At 34.6% G+C, this 22,764-nt stretch overlaps 1 protein-coding gene and 1 long non-coding RNA gene across 3 annotated transcripts in view; one reads left to right on the top strand and one right to left on the bottom strand.

Moving 5' to 3' along the window:
- The window catches only part of fto (FTO alpha-ketoglutarate dependent dioxygenase), a 231,498-nt gene that overhangs the window by 177,461 nt on the left and 31,273 nt on the right, over positions 1 to 22,764 (top strand). The gene's annotated exons all lie outside the window — the stretch shown is intronic.
- Positions 10,477 to 22,764, bottom strand: part of LOC141375396 (uncharacterized) — a 170,364-nt gene continuing 158,076 nt past the window's right edge. Inside the window, exon 8 of the long non-coding RNA XR_015495948.1 lies at positions 10,477 to 10,564. This is a non-coding gene — a long non-coding RNA (uncharacterized LOC141375396). The remainder of the gene's footprint in view (positions 10,565 to 22,764) is intronic.

The raw sequence follows: 22,764 nt of genomic DNA, 5'->3' as shown, positions 1-22,764 counted from the left end.
TTTTTACATTTTTTTAATAATTTTTGTTTTTAATTTTAATTTATTAAATTTTATTTTATTTTATTATTTTTTCATTTATTTTTTTTATTTTATTCATTTTATTTTTATTACATTTTTATAATATTTTATTTTATTTTAGCATATTTTAGCATATTATTTGAAGTATATCTAATTCATTCATTCATTCTATTTCTTTTCGACTTAGTGCCTTTATTAATCAGGGTTGCCAAAGCGCTATGATGTGCCAACTTTTCCAGCAAAGTTTTACGCAGCCCATACACTCTCATTCACACACATACACTACGGACAATTTAGCTTATCCAATTCATTCTGCATGTCTTTGGACTGTGGAGGAAGCATCCAGAGGAAACCCAAACAAGGGGGGAACATGTAAACTTCACACAGAAATGCCAACTGACCCAGCCAAGGTTCAAACCAGCGACCCTCTTGCTGTGAAGCAGCGTTAAACACAATAATAAGTAATGAAGTATTCATTTTTCTTACCCCACTACTTATTTATTTATTTATTTATTTGTTTAGTTAGTTAGTTAGTTAGTTAGTTAGTTAGTTAGTTAGTTAGTTAGTTAGTTAGTCATTTGTAGTAAAAATAACAACAATACCCATAATATTAGTATTAATTAAATAAATAATAACAATAAAACGCTGCAGACTTAACACCATGTGTAGTAGGGCTTTTTATACCATGTGTCCAAATCAGGGAATGAATTACCCATTACCATTAGAAATGTCGTGTCTCTGAACTGTTTTAAGAGGCTTCTTAAGACTCACCTCTTCATTAGTGTTTTCAACGTGTGATCTATTGTTATCTTACTTATTGTTATACTCTCCTTCCTATTGTTTTTACTGTTTTATTGTTGTTTTGCCTTGTAGAACTTTAAGCTTTAGAAAAGCACATTACAAAAAAAATGTATTAGTATTATTATAATTAATATTAATAATACATTGTACTACATGTTAGAATAATAATATGCTTATGTTGTAATAAACCTTAATGCATTGCATAAATAAAGTTAAAAACTTTTTTGAGACGGGGTTCTCAAGGTGATTGAGATTTTAAAAAACCTTGAAATTGTAATTAGTTTCAGACATGCCTAAACACTTCGTTAAAGGGTCTAAACTATTGAAATAACTTTCTGACTTCTGAAAAAGGACCTAGTGTAGGATTGAGTTGTTGATTTAAATGGTGAGATGTCAAACTGTAGCGATGCGATTATGGTTTTCATCTGGAAATCTTCTCCATAAGTGATCTTTTCAGTTGAGTTGTTTTGTGGCGGCTGCTCTCTCATTTGGAAGATGAGGATGAGTGGCCACAAAATGCGTTTAGCCCTATACCTATTACCACATCATCTGTTCGGTCCCATTAATAATTAGTTACAGCAAATCCTGCATGAACTCCTGTCAGCCTTGAGAGACCGCAGAACTCCATCACCTTTTCCCTTCGTCTCTTTCACCTTTGTGCTTTGTTTTCTTTCTCCACTGCGATATCGATCCCAACGCTAAAGCATAATTAAGCTCATTTTGGAGATAATTCCTCCATCTTAGTTGATGTTTTATAAATAAATGAGAAATTCTCTATGCTTTGTGTAAGTTTTGATAGGAGCCATCAGTTTGGAGTTGCATTCGCCATTGATTTGATTAAAGGCATTATGCATTGTTTAATGAGTTTTACACTTGGCTGGGTGGAGAACAATTGCAACACGTTCTTTGACCCAAAAACTCCCTCGTTCTCTTTCTTTCCTCATCCTCCTCTTCTAGCACAGAAGAGTCTGGGATGGCACAGAGCACAAATATCTGGATCCTTTTATTTGGAAACGTATTTGTTTTTTTCCTCCTTCAAATTGATTCTGAAAATCAGTTTGCTTTAATTTGCATTTTCATTTCAGTTTGATAACTACAGCAGGAATTAATATGAAGATTGCTTACCTACTTTATGCGACAGATTGTTGGGGGAAAACTGCAGAAATTGCCTCACAATTAGGATTCTCAAAAAGAAGCCATTTCTGTTTTTTTTCTTTTCTTTTTCCCTCCATCTCACTCCTTCCATTTAGCTTTCATAGCGGTCTTGTTTAGACAGCCGTTTCATACCTGTGTCTGTTCGAAAAATGCAGCGTATAAAAGATGAGCTGAATATGTTTGGCTGAATATTGCCCTCCTTCCCCGTGCCGATCTGTCTTGCTTAGGGAAGCAATCCTAGGTGCAGTGGATAAACTAATATCGGAGCATCACCTCAGAGAGACAATACAAACGATGGGGTAATCTTTCATCTCTTTATGCATACAGGGAAATATGAAAAATTGCAGTTTAGGAATATTTCTGGGAGATTGGAGGCTCAAGCGGCGGTCGCAGCAGCGCCCAGGGCCACTTCTGACGCCATGACAAGCAGAGGAAGAGTGATGAGAGTATTATGCCCGCCTGTCGCCCTGCTACGAGCCCCCTGCCAGGGCCGCACATCAACATGCACACACTATTTCTCTCATCCGCATGATTGACAGCTGGGCTTGACATAATTGTCTCCGTCATCTCTCTCTCCGGTCGCTTTATTGCTCCTGCCGCGGTGGCGTCTCTGCTGGAAGAGAAAGATAAATCTGTCATTTATCACTCCTCCTTTCATCCCTCCATCACTCGTCTCTAACAGACCCTGTTAAGGGGGTAATCTGCCTGTGTTAGCCAATGAGCCTATTCATCACCAACAGCAGACCCCGAGGGGTCACACCGCTCATTCTCGGTCCCCGGTACCTGTGCAATGAGGATAGGCCGGCCGGCCGGCTGAGAAGAGCGAGCCGGTGTGAGCGGCGCTCAGGATCAAGCTCAGGGCAAACACAACAGGCTCACAGCAATAAGGTGGCATTAGGCTGGGATTGACGCTCACGCTCGGGGTCTGAACTCCAATGATTAGATCTCATATTAGCTGTTAGCATATGGCTAACACCTGAAAACCCCAGTGCACAGAGTAAGCCTTGGGACTTATTGAACATACAGCCATATCTCAGGCATATAGCGCCTCGGTCCCATTGCTAGCCTCTCTTAGCGCGTTAAGTGTGCCTCCATGACCGCTGACTGTTAGCCGTGCTATCTTCTGATGTTTCTCAAAACACACCTCATTTCCTGCCTGTCTTCTGTGTGTTTTAGATGCGGTGACCCCACCTTCCCCAACAATCCTCAAAAGTGCTGAATCCCCCATAATTTAGCAAGTAAATGCTATTGCGAGGTGTTTTCAGAGAGAGAAATCGAGCGAGAGAGAAAGAGAGAAGATTTTATTTGGTAGTTTATTGCGTCATCTTTCTCTAGAGCTTCTTTGTTGCTAAGAGTCTGTGAGCGTCTCTGTTTACTCCCCATATATATGTATTATCAGTCTCTCTCTCTCTCTTTCTCTTTAATATATACCTTATTTTAACTTCACAAGCCACTGCTTATTTTTCTTTCTCTCCCTCTCTTTTTTGTTTTATTCAGCTAAATAACCTCTCCGTCCCTGGGTAAATCTGAGGGATGTGTGTGTGTGTGTGTGTGTGTGTTCCGTTTGGAGGAGATGAGATCAGCGTTCTCATATCTCGCACATCGGGTGTAGATTTATTGAGCTTCGATAAGCAACATGCGAGCCATCACTCTGGGCCAATAGACCTCCTCCTTCCTGCCTGTACTTATTTCACAAGACCACTCAGTGCCACACTAGCGGCCCCCGTGGGTCCTCTCTGTACCACAGGCTGCCCACACAACTGCCTGCCTGAGTCATTGGCGATTATTAAATAAAGAAATGGCACACAGTGGGCGATGGAAGCTCATAGGTCTCACTCTCTGATGCTTTAAGGTGAATCTAGAGTCTCTTCTTCCTTATTTCTACCTCTTGTTACTTACATCTGTTATTTATTGTAGTCTTTTGGGGTTTGGCTAGCATGCTAGTTTTTTGAATGACGGCATACTATGCTGTTGTATGGTAAAGGTTTAATGTTGGGGAATCTACTTTGAACCCAGTACTATTTAATGGTATTCATAATTTAAAGCAATTAAGCCACAGTACAGCCAATAATGTGTTTAGTTCCCAGCATGTTAGTTCAAGTGTTCGACAACTAGTTTGATTTTTTTTCTCTCTGTTGATTTGTCTGGATTTTTTTAAACAAAACATTCCCACAAGTTTGGGAGAAGTTTCTCTTTTCAGTTAAAAAAAAAAAAAAAAAAAAAACTAATGTTTTTGGAAGGGCATTACGGGGGCGCAGTGGGTAGCACAATCACCTCACTGCAAGAAGGTCACTGGTTCAAGTCCCGGCAGGGTCAGTTGACATTTCTGTATGGAGTTTGCATGTTCTGCCCGTGTTCGTGAATGCAAAAGTGTATGGGTGTTTCCCAGTACTGGGTTGCAGAGCGACCCACTACGTAAAACATATACTGCGTAAAACATATGCTGGATAAGTTGCCGGTTCATTCCGCTGTGGCGACCCCTGATTAATAAAGGGACTAAGCCAAAAAATTAATGAATGTTCTTGGAAGGTTCTGGTCACTCTAAAAAGAACCTACAGGGACTATTTCCAGAACAGGAATCATACAGGAACTCTAGGGGAACGTTTGCTGGTTTTAAGCTAAATTTTTGTTTTATATACTAATATATACAGTGAGCTACTAGCCATAACTAGTCGATTACATTTAAGTCAGCAAATTTGATTTGATTTTAAAGTAAAAATTGATTTATTGGGTAACGCATTTCAAGTAATGCAAGTTACTTTATAATATTACTTTTTAAAGTAATGAGTAAAGTAACGCATTACTTTTAACAAATGAATAATAACATTTAATAACAGTTAATTTTTAAAAAAATGTAATGCAAGTTGTTTTTGTTTAGTTTAGTTAATTTGACTTTAAAAAAATAAATTGCTGAATTAAAATGAACATAATCACATTGGACTCGGCACACAAGTAGAGAATAAAGGAGCACACATCAGGGAAGATGGCAGAGCCCTACATTTCTGTGATGAAAATATTCTCATGGAAGAAAAATCTGAATGGTCAGTGGTTTTACTTTTTAATAAGACAAAAAGTTCAAAAGTATCAAACGCATTTTTAATCTTTAAACTTTCATTAATCTGTATATATGGCATGTATAGCTCTGGGGTCAGGAAGTTCTATGAAGATGACGTTTACTTTAAAAAAAGAAAAAAAAACCTGCAACTTCTGAAGAGATCAAGCCTCATACAGGTCAGAAAAAGTAATGCAAAAGTAATGTAACACATTACTGACCATAAAAAGTAACTAAGTAATCCAACTAGTTACTTTTTGGGGAGAGTAACTCAATACTGTAGTGCATTACTTTTAAAAGTAACTCTCCCCAACACTGTTTATTAGGGAGTTTTATATGTAATTACAAAAAAAGTAATTGTAGGTGTTTTCTTCTATTATAGTCTACCCCATGGTAAAAAAAGACAATGCAATTGCCAACAATGCAAATAGTAAAGTAAAATCTAAATAAATAATAAAAACACTGCACAAGTCTTAAAACCAAAGCTTTCTTTATTTTTCTATGTTTTTACCCACTCACTAATTTACTATCCTTCGGCTTAGTCCCTGATTTATATGGGTGAATCATTTGTCAATTACTCTGGGATATGTTTTATATGGCGGATGCACTTTCAGATGCATTTTTTAAATGTTTTTGTTATTATCTTTTCTTTTTTTTATTTTTGCTTTTTTATTTACTTAAAATATTCCTAAATATATACAATATTTTTTTTCTCTTGTGATTTTAATAGTACTTTTGCTGTTTAACTTGATGTAGGCCTGCTTGCATCCCATTCTGCAGGTGCAGATCGTCTGTATTGCTTGTCTTGAGTTATTGTTTTAGTCACACTCTATCTTGATCTTCTAAAACCTGCACTTGTTCCTGTTGTCAATTCTTGTTTTAGTGTGTATAGAAACCTGTAGTTCACAAAGAGGTCAGATGGTCGTTTTTCACAACATATGTTGTCAAAATACTGTATAGATTGCCTTTAGACCTTCATCTCAACACACAGAGCAGGTGAGCTTTCTGATATCATGGTGTGTGCGTGTGTGTGTGTGTGTGTGTGTGTGTGTGTGTGTGTGTGTGCGTTGCGTTATGTGTGGTATTAGAGCAAATCTCAGTGTTTGTGAGGGTGTTACGCACTTCTCTGACCCCTGATATCCTGCTGAGAGAAATCTCATCAGATGACACGCTCGCTCTCATCAGGGGGGTCCATCTTCCTCTTTCAGATATCAAGTGCTGCTCCGAGTCTTTTCCAATATCTGAGCAAAATAGGGGATTTTGTCTAGACAACAACAGACCTTCTCTGATATGGCTTGTTTTACTTTTTTAGATCCAAAATCAGCTTACACATATCCGGTAGTCCTCAAAGCCTTAATGAACTAGCTTTAAGATGAGACACTTCAGGCAATGATGATGTTTTTTTTTTTTTTCAATGAAACTCAAAATAATATTTTTAGTCTAATTTAAGCACATTGAAAATACAGATTTAAGTGTTTTTTGTTGAATTTTACTAATTTGTGTCTGAATATGCAAGCTAAATAATGTTTTTTTTCTTTTACTTTGACCAGTAAATCAATTTCAGCCAGACTAACAAATACCAAAATTCACATGTTTATTGACACTTTTATTCTGAAGGATTTTTTTATCTCTATACATAATTTGCCTGTTTATGTACATTTGTTGTTCTACAATTATTTTTACAAATATGGTCTCTACCTTAATGATCTAGGCACAAAGTCTAAAGCGCATGGTGAAAAAGCATAAAGGGCGTCTCCGAATCCATTTTGGCTATTTCAAGGATGGAAAAATTTGCTCTGCGCCCCGGTGCATGGTCTAACAGGGTTTTGTTTATTCTTGTAATGAATTAAAGGTGTGTTTTGAGCATGACATGCATTAAACAAATCAGCATCTCATCTTCCATTCCCTTTAAGAGTCAGTTGCAATGCACCATGGCGCTTTTACTATTTACGTGGCGGACTTTGTAAGTGGAAAAACTGTACTTTACTTTTACTCTTTACTTTACTCCTTTACTTGTACGCTCGACTGAACACATCCATTAGCCTACATATTTAATTTCATTTGTTATACGCAAAGATTTGTTTCAAAACTATTTCTGAATTCAGTTCTAATTTCCAGCAAATGAATAAATGTACAATAATACAATGTGTTATAAAAAACTGAGATATAAACAAACACATGTCCTATTCTTGTACCTCATATGGTAATGCATACGTCTCCAAAACATGACAGGAGGACAAATCTCAACTTAAATAAACTTAAATAAATCAAATATAACTATGCATGTAATAAACAATACTGCTAATAATAATAACATTATAATAATGCAAATTGTCATGAATAGACTGAAAAAAGCCCCCAATCTGAATAAGGCATGGAGGCAGTGTTTTTTTTTTATATTATAAAATTAAAATAATATTTTTTTTAACATTTCAATCCTTTTTTTCATATGTAAATATATTTGTAAATATATTTTATTCTTAATGCATTCACTCAGTGATGGAAATATAGTGATGACTATTAGCTAATTGTATCCTATTCACCTGTATCGTCTTGCTTTAAACAATGACCAGATTGCATTTTTCTTCATGAAAACATGCGCACACACACACACACACACACACACACCTACCCACACACACAGGTCTCGTATAGATTTAGTGTGGGTGAGCAATATTAACAGAAACTGCTACAGCAGGCTAATCAATGCTGGATGTAAAGACATGCAGACTAGTGAGTGAAATCACCATTCGGACACGAGGACTGTCGATAAGCTGCTGTCCTCTTGATGACTGTAATTGGCCTGGTGTGACCAATCTGAACGCAAAGGATTTGTGTCATGGTAAATTGAACAGTTCTTGTGTGTGTAGGAGAACGGATGTGTGTGGCTGTAATTATTACACTGCAGAATATATACTTGTAATGTATACAGTATGTACTTATATATGTATACAGTATGTACGTAACGTACGTATATATATATATACACAGGAGAAAACAACACTTCAAAAATTTGAATATTCCTGTACTACAAACACATTTTCATTCATACATTCGTTCATTCATTTGTCTGTTCAATCGTTCATTAAATTGTTTGTTCATTCATATTTTTTATCACAAAAAAAGATATTTAGATTATTATTTTCGATATCTATTGACTTCCTTTGTTTTTTTTCTCCTAATAAGGAAGTCAAGGGTTACCTGTTACTAGAAACTCCTAATGGTTTAGGAAAAAAAAAAAACATGAGGATGAGTAAATGGTGAGTACATTTTCAATTTAGGGCAAACTATCCACTTCTAACAGACTGACTAAAGAGATTTGGAGGTAAATTATATATTGACTACCGACGCCATCATTTGTAGTTTTTATTGGTCTGACAATTCTTTTTGATGTTGCAGATTTTCCACTAGCGTCATTATTCAAGTCATTTTCAAATTGACTTTATGAACTTTTGACAGAAGTGTGTGTATGAGTGTGTCATCCATTATAGTCCTGTGTAAAGTTGGGGAACAGCTGTGTGCACAGTGACTGATCTGGAGAATTTTCTGCCTGTGCCTCTTAATGATAAACCCAATGAAACAACAGCTTATGTGAGAGTGTGTGTGGCTAATCTTCTTATAAACTTAAAAAAATAAAATCTTAAAAATTTAGCCTTCATGAAAATTTGGTAATTGCTGCATTTAATAGTAAAAAAAATAATAATAATAATAATAATAATAATTATAATAATATCATCATCATCATAATCATCATCATCATCATGTTCCGTGTAATAATGTAATAATTAAGGTTTCTGCCAATGGCCTAATGTAAAAATTATATTTTTTATGAATTTAATTTAATTTAATTTAATTTAATTTAATTTAATTTAATTTAATTTAATTTTATATTTAGATAAAACTATATATTTTATTTTGTTATTTGATTTTATTATTATTTTATGTATGTTATTGTTTAGGATATTGTTCAACATATCTGATTCTATTAATTCATATATATTTACAGAAATTGTTATTATTGGTATTATTGTTATAGTTTTTTATTTATTTTTATATATTTGTTTTTGTAATGTAATATAATATAATATAATATAATATAATATAATATAATATAATATAATATAATATAATATAATATAATATAATATAAAAATGTGTTAAGCTATATTGTTATTTTTCATATAAGAGGAATAGTATACATTTTTATTTTGATTATTAAATTATATATTATTTATGAATAGTGTAATATATATCTTGTTAAGGTTTTTACTTTATAAATGAAGAGCTCAGATGCAAAATCCGCTAAAAGCAACTTCTGCCAAAATTGAGCTAATGACATTGAGTAAGTGCTTTAGGCACGTAGTACTTGTTCAACAAATGGATTTGCTTCAAATCATCTTAATTCCAAGTTCAGCTCATTCAGAAATAACAGTTTGTTGGCAAAAGACGCTAAACACCACCTCAAAAAAAAAAAAAAAAAAAAAATGTACAGTCGGAAGTGTAACATGCAGTGTCGCTACTTTGAATGAGTCTGATTTACTATACATTAAATGACATTTGCATTTCATGAAGACAGATTTAAGATGCCTTTCTTTTATCCCACGTGAATGCTATGAGGATAAACACGCTAAGACCTTAAGTATGGTGAGAATGAATGAATGACAGCTTCTAAAATTGTCTCAGAGGCATCACCTTTTTTCCCAGTAGGCCTTTTTGTTTTATTTGCTTATTTAAGCTATTTTTAAAAGATAAATAAAATGTATAAAACTATACATTATTTATATTACTTAATAATATCTATACATTAGATAAACTTTTCATATTAATGGACAATGCACAGATGTTGATGTTTCTCAGTGTTTTAACACTACATTATTCAAATCTAACAAGCTTAGTTTACAATGTTTTACTTACATTAAATCCAAATCCCAAATATCAGAAATGACAACAGATTGTTAAGATTTAATTAATGTCAATTTTAATGTTATGGACTGTGAGGGAAACCGAAGCACCTGGAGGAAACCCACGTGAACGCAGGGAGAACATGCAAACTCCACACAGAAATGCCAACTGAGCCGAGGTTCAAATCAGCGACTCATCAACCTTCTTGCTGCGAGGCGACAGCACTACCTACTGCGCCACTGAGTTTGCTTATTATATTATATTATATTATATTATATTATATTATATTATATTATATTATATTATATTATATTATATTATATTATATTATATTATATTATATTATATTATATTATATTATATTACAGTATATTATATTATATTATATTATTAAACAAATATATAAAAATAAATAAATAAACTATAACAATAATAACAATAAGATTAATGCACTTCCTTTACAGATTTCATTACTTTATTTTCCTTCTGATTTTTCCCTGGTTTATCACAGAGGAATGAACCGCCGCTTACTTGACAGATTTATATACTTATAATTTTATGTGGTTTTGTGTAATGTGTTTTATGTTTTGTAAAATAATTTCTAATTGCATCTTTAGTGATTTTCAACTAATTACTCTGTCTTATCCCAGTAGGTGGATTTAGAGGTTTTTGCAACAAAAAAAAAGGTCAAGTGGATTTAGCTTCTACCTTCTTAAAAACCAAAGAATTGTTTAAAGTGACATTTTTGAAAAAAACCTATTTCATTAACTCAATAATAACCTTATCACTAAATGGATTTAGAGGGTTTTGCATCTGAACTCTCCAAATGTTAATATTAATATTTATATCGGTGTTTATGTTTTTGTATTATTTTTATTACTCATAAAATTATATTATTTGCTTATTTAATGCAAAATTTTATGTGGTTGTGCTATTTGTTTTTTTTTTGTTTGTTTGTTTGTTTATTTATTTATTTATTTATTTATTAAATTTCCAAATCTTTGTAAGCACTGTTCTAAGCACGTTATGTCTTTCAGTTATATCCTTTCTTTTATCCCAGCATTTTTACCAGCTTGCAGCTTTGCCAGTAAATCAGCCCGTTACATCACCAGCGCAGTGTATCTCATAGCGTAGTGTCTGATTAGGCGTGTGTGTGTGTGTTTGTGTTTGTGTGTGTCTGTGTGTATTTGTGTGTGAGAGGTGAAGCCTGCACAGTCCACTCTCCATTAATTTAATGTTAGGCTGCCTATCATCATGCACAGATGCCTATGGACACATAAATGGCCCTCTTGTGTGTGCGCGTGTGTGTGCGTGTGTTTGCCCACCGAGCCTAATGATGTGGAAAGACAGCGTATGCCACTGCAACACACGACTTTATTTACAAACACACTCGCACACACTCACACACACTCATTAGCTGATCAGTACAGTTATAATAATTAACACATAAAACAGCAGCTCTCCCTCCGTCATTAAGATGATATCATTGAGCATTGAGATGGAATGGTTACGTCTGTTCATTCATTAGAGAATGCATCCATCTGCTGTGTTGGGGTGTAGCGGGCAGCGTGCCCATCGATCTGAAAGGCTTCATTAGATAAGTGCTGACATCACAGATTGATGTCTCTTTAAGGCCGCCTGCCACTGCGCTGACAAGGGAAATCACAGATATTGACTTCCCTCTGCATATACGTGTGTGTGTGTGTGTGTTTTGGATGCTTAGCAATGTGAGCAGTCTAGGTAAAGTGTATGCATTAAGCTTGCAGGCGATATTGTGGTTGTTTGTAAGTCCTGTTTCTCTGGTGTTCAGTAATGATTGTTGTTACACAATACACTGTGTGGCTAATTTCTGCAGCTATTGAGATACTGTTTTTGTTTTGGTTTTTTTTTTTGTTTTTTCTTCTTAATTGATCAATTACTTTTTTATTGAACTAACAAGTAGCTATTGATCAAATCCAGTCACATACGGAATAATTTGTGTTTTATTTTGTTTTGTTTAATGCAGTCACAACACAACCTTTATTTTTTTTTATTTGTTTTGTTTTCAGTTCTTGCTGTTTTGTTTTTGCTTTTGTTCTAAATTGATCAATTACTTTTACTTATTGAACTAGCAAGTAGCCATTGATCAAATACAGTCATATAGGGAATCATTAGAGTTTTGTTTGATCAATAAATCTTTAGTCTTATGTTGTATGCATTCATTCATTCATTTTCTTGTTGGCTTAGTCCCTTTATTAATCCAGGGTCGCCACAGCGGAATGAACCACCAACTTATCTAGCAAGTTTTTACAAAGCGGATGCCCTTCCAGCCGCAACCCATCTCAGGGAAACATCCACATACACATTCACACACACACACACACTCATACACTATGGACAATTTGGCTTACCCAATTCACCTGTGCTGCATGTCTTTGGACTGTGGGGGAAACCGGAGCACCCAGAGGAAACCCACGCAGGCAGAACATGCAAACTATACACAGAAACGCCAACTGAGCCGAGGCTCGACCCAGCGACCGTCTTGCTGTGAGGCGACAGCACTACCTACTGCGGCACTGCTTCGCCCATACGTTTTATAGTGTTTTTGTTTGCTTGTTTAGCTATCGTTTTGTGTGTGCGTGCGTGCATGCATGTAGGTTTTTGTTATTATTTTTACATTTTTTGGCCTATATGTTTGGTTTTGTTTTTTGTTTTTGTTTTGGTTTGTTTGTTTTTTTATTTGTTTTGTGTTCTATTCTATTGTGTTCTATTCTTGCTCTTTTTTTTCCTCAATTAATTATAACTCTTTTATTTACTAACACACACACACACACACACACACACACACACACACATATATATATATATATAGTTTGGTGGTTTGGTGGTATGGGTAGGTTTAAGAGTGGGTTAAGGTGTAAGGGATGGTCAACATTGTATTTACAAATGTAATTACAAAAGTTAATTACAGATGTAATTACATACGGGTGTTTAATCAAGCATAAGTACATAGTAAATACATGTATTTACACAATAAGTAGATTGTAACAAACTATAAATTCCTGTGTAAGTAGTTATTAGTTAAGGCCACTTAATATAAAGTGGGACCTGTATTTTTATTTTTTTGTTTTGTTTTTTGTTTTGTTTTGTTTTGTTTTGTTTTGTTTTGTTTTGTTTTGTTTTGTTTTGTTTTGTTTTGTTTTGTTTTGTTTTGTTTTGTTTTGTTTTGTTGTAGCGTATGTGTGTAAAGTGAAAGCTTGCAGATGAATCTGTGGCTCTGTGCAAATCTAACTCCTCTGGTTTAATGGGCTCCTGAGCTTTAGGTGTTCACTAATGATTGTTGTTACACACTCCGCTGTGCAGCTAAGGGCCTTGTCAAACTGTCAGCATCACATATTTACCCGCTCACACACAGCTTTTCGGAAGGGAAGAGGCATCAGACTAATTAGAACTGAATGCAAATTGAACAAACCAGAGAGAAAGACAAACTACAGGGGGTGTGGAAATAGGAAATGATGATAGATATAAAGTGAAAAGGGACAATGGAGTACAAGAGTAATTTAGTGAGAGTTTATCAGTGTTTAACCCGTGGCTCTGACTGATGATGGCGGATTGATTAGGGATGTCTTTGCTATTCAGAGTGTTTTACTAATGAAGACCAGAGTGAGATCATTCTTATTGACTACATATGAGCTGCTATTGATCTTTGTTTAGATTGAACAACGGACGTGTGTTAGTCTGTCTGTATGTGTGTCTGTGTTATACCTTGTATTCCTTATGTTGTGGGGACCAAATGCCCCCACAATTATAGCAATAGCAGAACATTTAGACCATTTGGGGATTTTTTTCGGTCCCCATGAGAAAAATGGCTCAGAATCAAGTATTTTAAATCTTAATTCATTGTTCAAAATCTGATTGTTTCCTGTTAGGGGTTATTTTATGGGTAAGGGAATAGAATATACAATCTGTATAGTACGAACATTTTAATGTCAATGGAAAATTTTAATAGAGATAGCTGTATGTGTGTTTGTGTGTTTGTGCGTGCATGTGTATATGTGTGCATGTGTGTATGTACACGTGGATGTGTCTGCTGCTTATGCTACTGTGTGAGGACAAAATGCTCACAGAATTATAGAGAAGCATGAGATGTTTGACATTGTGGAGACTGGCGTTAAAATTATTAAAATGAATAAATTATGTTCTAAAAATAATATATCTAAAACTGTGAAAATGCTAACAATTTTTATTAAGAGGTAGGTTTTAGATATTACTGTGTTTAGGGATAGAAAATACTCTTTGGTCATTATAAAAATAATAGTCTTTGAAAGTCTCTGCAAAGTCCCTACAATTCACAACTAAAGTTTAGAAAATGGTATTAAAAATGACAAGAGCTCAGTTCTTTGCAGTTAAACTGAGTCAGAACCAGTTGATATTGGCAATATCAGTATGTATTGGGTTACAATCAAACAAAAATGTTTCAGACAACTGTCAGGAGGACAATATTTACTCAACTACCAGTACATTCTTAGTTCGACCTCAGTCTCAGTCTTTCTGATGCTGTCAATATTTTCCCAAACTGTCTGCAGCAGCTTCTTTAGTTCTTGTTGAGTTTCAGTCCCATGCAGGAAGATCTTTTGGATATAATGTCACAGTTTATTTTATTTTGCTATTGTTACTTTCAAAAGGGATCTATGGTGTCCTGCACATAGTTAAAAATGATATCTGGCGTCCAAGTAATTTTTGGTTTTACTGTATATTTTACAATGTCCAACATTCAAAATGCAAATTATTCATATACAGTCAGGTCCATAAATATTGGAACATCAACACAATATTTGGCTCTATACACCAGCACAGTGGATTTGAAATTAAACTAGCAATGTGTGCTTTAACTGCAGACTGTCAGCCTTAATTTGAGGGTGTCTACATCCAAATAAGGTGAACACTGTAGGAATTACAACATATGTTTGCATATTGCAACTTTATATGAATACCACATGATCACTAAAACCATCTTAAATGTATTGTATTTCACTTTCAATCATACTTTTTACTTTTACAGTGCTTTTACTCATTTGCTTGACATAATATGATTACATCTTGTTCTGTTCTAAATGATTGACAGCTTATGTAATATAGTAAAAATAGATACACTCCTAAACCTTGAACACAAATTTCAGCCATTCAGTCCTACTGTGACTGACAACAGATCCATAAAATAAATCAAAACATAAAATTGTAAAATTAGCAAATTTTTATGTTGTGCACTGTGAAGTCTTTACAATCCACATGGCAGTCAATAACAGAAGCCGATTCAGCTTATATTATTATTTTTATCTTCATCCTCAACTGCATCCATAAGTGGTGAACCCCACACATAGTAAATGATGCTTGTCTGTGTGTTTGTCTGGTTGTGTTACTAGACCTCATCTAGTCTAAAGGTCTACATTCTTCTCTCATATTTATCCAATAGGACATGTTTCCTCAGTCAACATCCTTGTTGGATTTGGAACAATATTGCTTTAACTGGTTAGATTTGAGTGGTAGAAGTTTAAGTTGTAACTGTTTGCCAAGAATATTGTTTCTAAGACCAACAGAACATGTTGGTTCAGAAATGCATATTTTACTTGCAGTCCAAAAATAGCTGTAGGCTAACATTGCTAGACTACATCAGAATACTTTAATTCTGATGAAATATCATTTAGATTAATTAAATGAGGTTCTTTACAGGTATAATAGTATGATAATATCATAATTTATTCTCTCTGCTGTTCAAAACCTGTATGACTTTCATTTTTAAGGCAGTAATGTAATTTATACAGTTTGTGGGTAGTGTTTAATACTTGGTCTTGATCAAATGCATTACATACTCAATTAGTGCGATTGAACTATCAAGTAATACTATTTGTAATTAATTATATGTAGTAGTTTTTTACTTGTTTTTGTTGATCTACTAAATTTGTTTTGATACGAATGTATTTAGTTTATTTTATTCATTCATTTATGAATAACCCATCACTGGGAAACACCCATTCACACTCATTCACACACACACAATGGACAATTTAGCCTACCCATATCACCTATGGCATATGTCTTTGTTCTTGTGGGGGAAACCGGAGAACCCGAAGGAAACCTACGCAAACACGAGGCGAACATGCAAACTCCATACAGAATTGCCAACTGACCCAGGCAACAGTGCTCACCATTTTATTTTATTTTATTTTATTTTATTTTATCAATACGTATTTTCAAATTCAGTCTAGATATGGGTAAGGAAGAGCAGTTGAAAGTGTCTGTGGTCTTCATGTTTGGCCTGTATTTCTCATGGCTGTTATATATAATAAGAAATAATGATGTTCTACTTGCCACTAAGCAAAAATTCTTTGTTAGATGAGTATCAAATTGAGGTTTGAAAACTGTTGGATTTTGATGATTAAATCAACTTTGGTCCTACATGAAATGCTATACAACAGCTTCACCGCATTAATAAAGCAAGTCTTTTTGGATTCCTCTTTAGGAGCCGTGCGAAAGCAAAACAGAAAGTTGAAGCTGAAAGTTTTGGATGGAGATAAGCATAAATTGGAGTGTTTTAGTGTTTAGTTTAGCACAGGGAGTGTTAGCAGCCGCAGGCGGGACCCCCGCTGGGCCTGGCTCACCCAAGGCTCTTTCCCCATTGGCTGCCTCCAGGAGATTAAAGAGAATAAATGCCACCTGATTGGCTGTTTAAAATTTCATAAGGCTCTGCAAAACATACAGCAATGGCTTGGCTTTTCTGTAATGCACATTGTGGAAAGGTGTTTTGATGTTGAGTTTTTATTTTTTACATATAGACCGAAAAGTGCCATTCTCATTTTTCCATTATACGTCAGTGTTCACTCATGTTAGATTTTAGTTATCTTTTGCTTTCTTTTTTAGAAGTTAACTGACTTAAAGTACAAACTATAACAGATACACTTAGCAGCAAAAATGTCAAACAATTATTTATTTTTCTTTCTTTCTTTTTCTTTCTTTCTTTCTTTCTTTTTTTCTTTCTTTCTTTCTTTCTTTCTTTCTTTCTTTCTTTCTTTCTTTCTTTCTTTCTTTATCTCTTTCTTTCTTTCTTTTTTCCTCCTTTTCTGTGCTGTTTTACTTTTACATGGTTCATCCTCTTTTCAGTGATGCTGTAAAAGCATTTACAATGTTTCAAAATATTATTTAAATATGTTAAGCTCTAAACATTTCTATGTTTAGAGCTTAACATTTTTTTTTTTCATCAAAACAGTAGCCTATAATATTTCCTAAGCCATTATTAGAAAGCACTTTGGTCATCATGTGTTGTTTCGTAATGTGCTAAACAAAACAAAACTACATACCGGTTTTACATAATAATATTTGTAAACGTTTCTTAAATAGAAATATAATGTTTTCTGAAGCATCTTGTGAGAGCAAAGGCTCCAAAATTCAACTTTGTTATATTAAATAACATTTCTAAAAATAGAAATACAAAAAAAAAAAAAAATCACAATATTAAGCTTATTTTTCCCCAAACCTATTTTAGAAATATACTTGTGTAGGTGATTCAGCATTAACTGACAGAAACAAGAACTATTGTACACAAAGCTGTTGATCACAAACTCATGATCACAGATATTCAGAGCTCTTTTATTTCATATTGCTTAATCATAGGGCTTTTTTTTCATATAAACCGAAACGTTTCATTCTAATTTTTTTCTTCCATTATGTGTTTACCCATGTTCAATCTTAGTTGTGGCTTGCTTTGTTCTTTAAATGTTAACTGATAACATTTAAAGAAAAGTGGCAGCTACATGTATTACAGATACGTTCAGCAGAAGCAATGTCAAACAATTCTTTTTCTTTCTTTCTTTCTTTCTTTCTTTCTTTCTTTCTTTCTTTCTTTCTTTCTTTCTTTCTTTTTACATGTTTAATAATTTATTCATATTGTTATCAGTGACACTGTAAAAGCATTCAGACGCTTGGTACAAAATAGTGGTACAAAATATTTTTATTTACATAAAGTATGCTGTTTCTTTTAAACTTAACATTTTATTCATCAAAAATAGTAGCTCATTTTCTTTTCTAAACTATTATTGGAAAGCATGTTGGCCATCATGTGTTGTTTTTAAATGTGCTATACAAAAACTAAGCAAAAAAACAAAAAATCCTAAAAAACTGATGGTCTGTGTAAAAATATTATGCAGCACAGTTTTTTACATAATAATATTAGTTAGATAATTTAAAGTTTAAATATGTAAGCATAAAAATTAAATAAATAAATAAGAATGTTTTCTAAAGTTTGCATGATGGCTCAGTGGTTCGCACTGTTGCCTCACAGAAAGAAGGACAGTGGTTCGAGTCCCAGCTGGGCCAGTTGACATTTCTGTGTGGCGTTTGCATATTCTCCTTGTGTTCACATAGGTTTTCTCCCAAGTGCTCTGGTTTCCCCCACAGTCAAAAGACATGCGTCCATACTAGTGTGTGTGTATGAGTGTTTCCCAGTACTGGGTTGTGGCGCGTAGGGCATCCGCTGCTTAAAACATATGCTGGAATAGTTGGCGGTTCATTCCGCTGTGGTGACCTCTGAAATAGAGGCTTCGCCAAAGTCAAGTGAATAAAAGAATGATTTTTGAAGCTTTTTATGACACCTAGCTAGAGCAATGGCTTCAAAATTAAGCTTTCTGATATGAAATTACATTTAGAAATACAAATAAATTCAAAATATTTTATTGATTGATTATATATTAATATTCTATAGACAGAAACATGATCTGTTGTTGATTACCGACTCACAACCAAAGATTCAGAGCTCTTTTATTCCAAATTGCTTAATCATAGGACATCAAAATTTTGGCATCAAAATGTTCCTGTCTTCTCTCTTTCATAAGCTTCAGTTGAATCTCCCAAGGTGCTGCTCTGTATTTTATTCAGCTTGTCAGAAACTGTAACAGATCTATTGTGGGATGATTATTAGAGTTTTGTTGAAAACCACTGATCAACAGAGCAATTAAAAACAATGAATAAGGCATCCAGCTTTAGCTGCAGCTTAGACAATGCGATCCTCTCCTGGTGGACATGTTTGTTTGAGGGGAAAGCTCAGGGTCTCTGTCTGTGTCTTCATTTGGTATGTTGTAAATTCTGTTTATGTTTATACTATCTGTACAAAATAATGGCACACACTCTGCTGCACATTATGAAGCTGTTTGTGTTTGTTAGGTTTGGCATTGTGACTTGACACTGCTTCTCAGTGATAGGAAGATATTTTAATAGTGCCAGCTACATGTGTTTCGCACACCAATCTAAACCCAGTGCCAAAGGCAGAGATCCAACACTCAGAAGCAATGTACTTCTAAAGAAAGAAAAGACACTTCCAAAGAAAGCAAATGAAAACATGTTCTAATGTTCAATTGATGTCCAGAGGTGTGTGAGTTCAATTCTCAGATCACAATTTTTGTTTTGCATGCAACCCCTAAGGTTATCTAGTATGCGACTGACAACATAAACAAAGGAACAGCATGTCTAGCTAGCTACAAAAAGTAAACATGTCAGTTCATGATGTAAGTTTTGTTCAGGTGGTACAAAAATGTGATATAATACTAACTGAAGTAAAATAATGATAATATATTAGTTTGAGATTCCATTGTGTCAGTTATAAGAAAATGTACAAGTACACAGAATTCTGTCACTACCCATGAACACTCAACAAAAGGTCCAATGTCTCTGATTGGCTGCTGCTCAGCAGAAATGTTTGATTGGTTATAATGCTCAGTGCTGCAAATAAATACTAATAGAGATGCTGCATCTGAAGCAATGTGCACAGGTGTAAAAATGTTGTCACTCTTTTTCAAATCTTCGATTACTACAATTACAGTAGTGTAAATGAAGCGTTAAAATGCATATTATTTGAGCTTTATTTAAATTTGAGGATCATTTTTGTTCATTTTTTGTGGCATCTTAGCTTCAAGCACTGCTATTTTCCTGCCCTGGTGCCTGGTGGTAATTTATATAAACTTTTCTCAGTTCGATCAGTTTGTGTGATCTGCCAAATTGGCAAAAGAAAATATTGAAGAATGTCGTTAGGTAAATAGCTTGTTTGACTAATGACTCAACATGTTTAGACACTAATGCCGAGTTCAGACTGCATTATGTTCAAAGTAGTCACATCACAGATGTTTTCACAATGCATGACTATCTGGGGTAGCGTTCTGTCGGTGCTGTGTATACACGGATCGGCGACAGGAGGGTTCACACTGCATGACTTTAAGAATCGCCGACAATGTTGTCTCTGTCCACAAACTACATCTCGCAACCAAACTCTCGTGAGAAGTGGCATGAAAACAATGCAAAGTCTTGTAATATATATTTAGTGTAGTATATAGTATATATGTAGTATATCTTGTAATATATAATAACTATATCATGAGACAGAAGCCTTTAGTGAGGTAGAAAATGTATGGCTTTTGAAGGAAATTAGCAATATCTCTCAAACTTTAGATTTTTTCGACCCAACAGGTTCTGCTGCCGAATTTCCACTAGTTTTTCCTCCTTATCTTGGGTCTTGGGTTTAAAAATAAGCACTTTTAACTTCTCCCCCAACCTTCCGCTGGCCTGCAGAGACCTACACTAGAAGATGCTGCTCTCTCTTTTCACACGGCATGATTTGAAACGCCAACAGCTCCAAATATTTAGCATGCCAAATATCTGACAGGTGTCAGCGACTCATCGGCGATTATCTCAGATCGCGTCTTTGGTATTTCACACTGTGTGATTGTTACTCACAGGATTGAGCACCAATTTGCCTGTGATTTTAGGGATTTCTCTGCGATTTCTCAAAACCTGTTGGCAATTCAAAATCCGGGCTAAAATCATGCAGTCTGAACTCGGCATAATACAAAGTATTTTCTTTTATACAACAGCTTGTTCTGATACTAATGTAAGATTGGCCATGAAGCCACTCTTGTTCTCACATATGATTGGCTGAGAGGTCTCTCAGGCCATGTAGTGATACTAGCTTCACCACACCACAGGTTTTATTTTTTCTTCATTTCTTAAAGTGAAGGTCACGGCAGAGTCACTGCAGTTTTACACGTGTTTTCAAGCTGTTGTGTCAGTTTTTATTAAAAGTGTCCCTTTAAACAGCTGAGAGAGAGAGTATGATGCCATGCTGTCCAATTCAAATGAAAATAATTATAACATGAGATTCAGTAAGTGCATCTTATTGTGCAACCATCAAACACACACAAGCGAATGACTAGACATGTGGCATGCACTGTGTGTCAAGATGGCACACATGCCACCTTATGAATAACTAAAGAGCTACTGATGTGTGTGTGCGTACATTATGGGGTGGTGAGGTGATGCTGGTGCCAGGTTCATGCCAGGCTCTGCTAAAGGCGAAATGCCTTAGCAAGATCCTGTGTAGGATAAGCAGAGGAAGCTGGCAGCATTAACATACTAACGCCGGAGGACTAGAGCGGAAACGCCTCTTCAGTGCCTGTCTTCTCTTCCCTTCTTGTTTCACTTCCGTATTTCTCATTTCAGCCCTTTATTCCACATGTGTTCTCTCTCCTTTCTTCTGTGTTCTACTCCTCCTCCATGTTTGTGAACACTTTCTTTATTTGCCGCACTTTTCCTCTGCAGTATTGTATTTCACATTCAGGTTGTTACTCAAAGGGTTTCACCACTTTATGTAGGTAGTTCGAAATATGTGGGTTGGAAGTTCAAGACAAAATTGGAGAGCGATAGCTTGTTGAGTTTGTTCTCCAGTGTGTGTAGGCTGTGAATTACACTCACAAAAGCAGTTTTGAATTCCATAACAGTGAAAACACAGCACATTAATTATCCCAAGATGTTTAAAACACACTGACTAAATGTAGTAGCAATGGTGTGATGTTCCTGCTAACTAGTTTCTCAGTTTACAAGCTGTTAATTGGATTACACTTACAAGAACTTACCACAGTCAGTTTTGACTCTAAGTACGGTATAATAAGTGTAAGGATTAAATGCTGCCTTATGTGTAAAATTCAGAAACCTTGTTATTAGCAACACCACTCTTAATATACTCTATACAGTGGAGATAAAATTAAAAAACAATTTACTGTAATAGATTCAGAAATAATGGAATAGTATTTAAATCTGACTTGTTTATCCGCTTTGTATTTTGTCTTTTATCCTGTTTGATGACAAATATATTAATTTCCCTCGGACCCAGATAAATTAAGCTTTTTTATGGCTCATCAAAACATTAGAATGTACAGTATTGCAAATAAGCATTTATAATTTTTGTCTTAAGTTTTGTTTAAAAAAATATGTAACCATGGATCACAAAATCTTATGTCTTATGTTGCAAAACCATAATTGTGGGAATAGCCAGAATTTAGTGTATGAGTCCAAATTATTTATTATTACTGTATTGCAAAAATCAATTGTAAGCTGCATGTCTGATGAAGATGCTGTAAATCTTTAAATTAATGCTGTCAAAATTAGTGCGTTAATGCATGCGATTAATTTGAAATATTTAAAGCATTAAAAAAATAAACGCAATTACCTCAGTTGCAGTTTTTTTTTGCTGTTGTGGCCGACGTGTTTAACGTGCAAAAAATATGGACAAGACCAAGAAAGTACTTTAAGAAGGAAAGTTTCACTGTAAAACAATTAATCTATAATTTTATCAATTCATCTAATTTCGTATGTTTCATTTTTAATCTTCTGACTTTTGTTTTAATGGAATTTGATACCACATGCCGAACGGAAAGAAAAACCTTTGCATTTCGTGACTCGGTGGTCCTTTAAGGTAATCAAAAATCACTGTTTACATGGTAGACTCTTAATAATAGTATTATCTTAATTATATTAAAAGC

Source organism: Danio rerio, chromosome 7, assembly GCF_052040795.2.
Source record: "Danio rerio strain M-AB ecotype USA chromosome 7, GRCz13ab, whole genome shotgun sequence".
Taxonomy (NCBI): domain Eukaryota; kingdom Metazoa; phylum Chordata; class Actinopteri; order Cypriniformes; family Danionidae; genus Danio; species Danio rerio.
The sequence above is the reverse complement of the archived record's forward strand: the minus strand, read 5'-3'. Positions and strand labels throughout refer to the sequence as shown.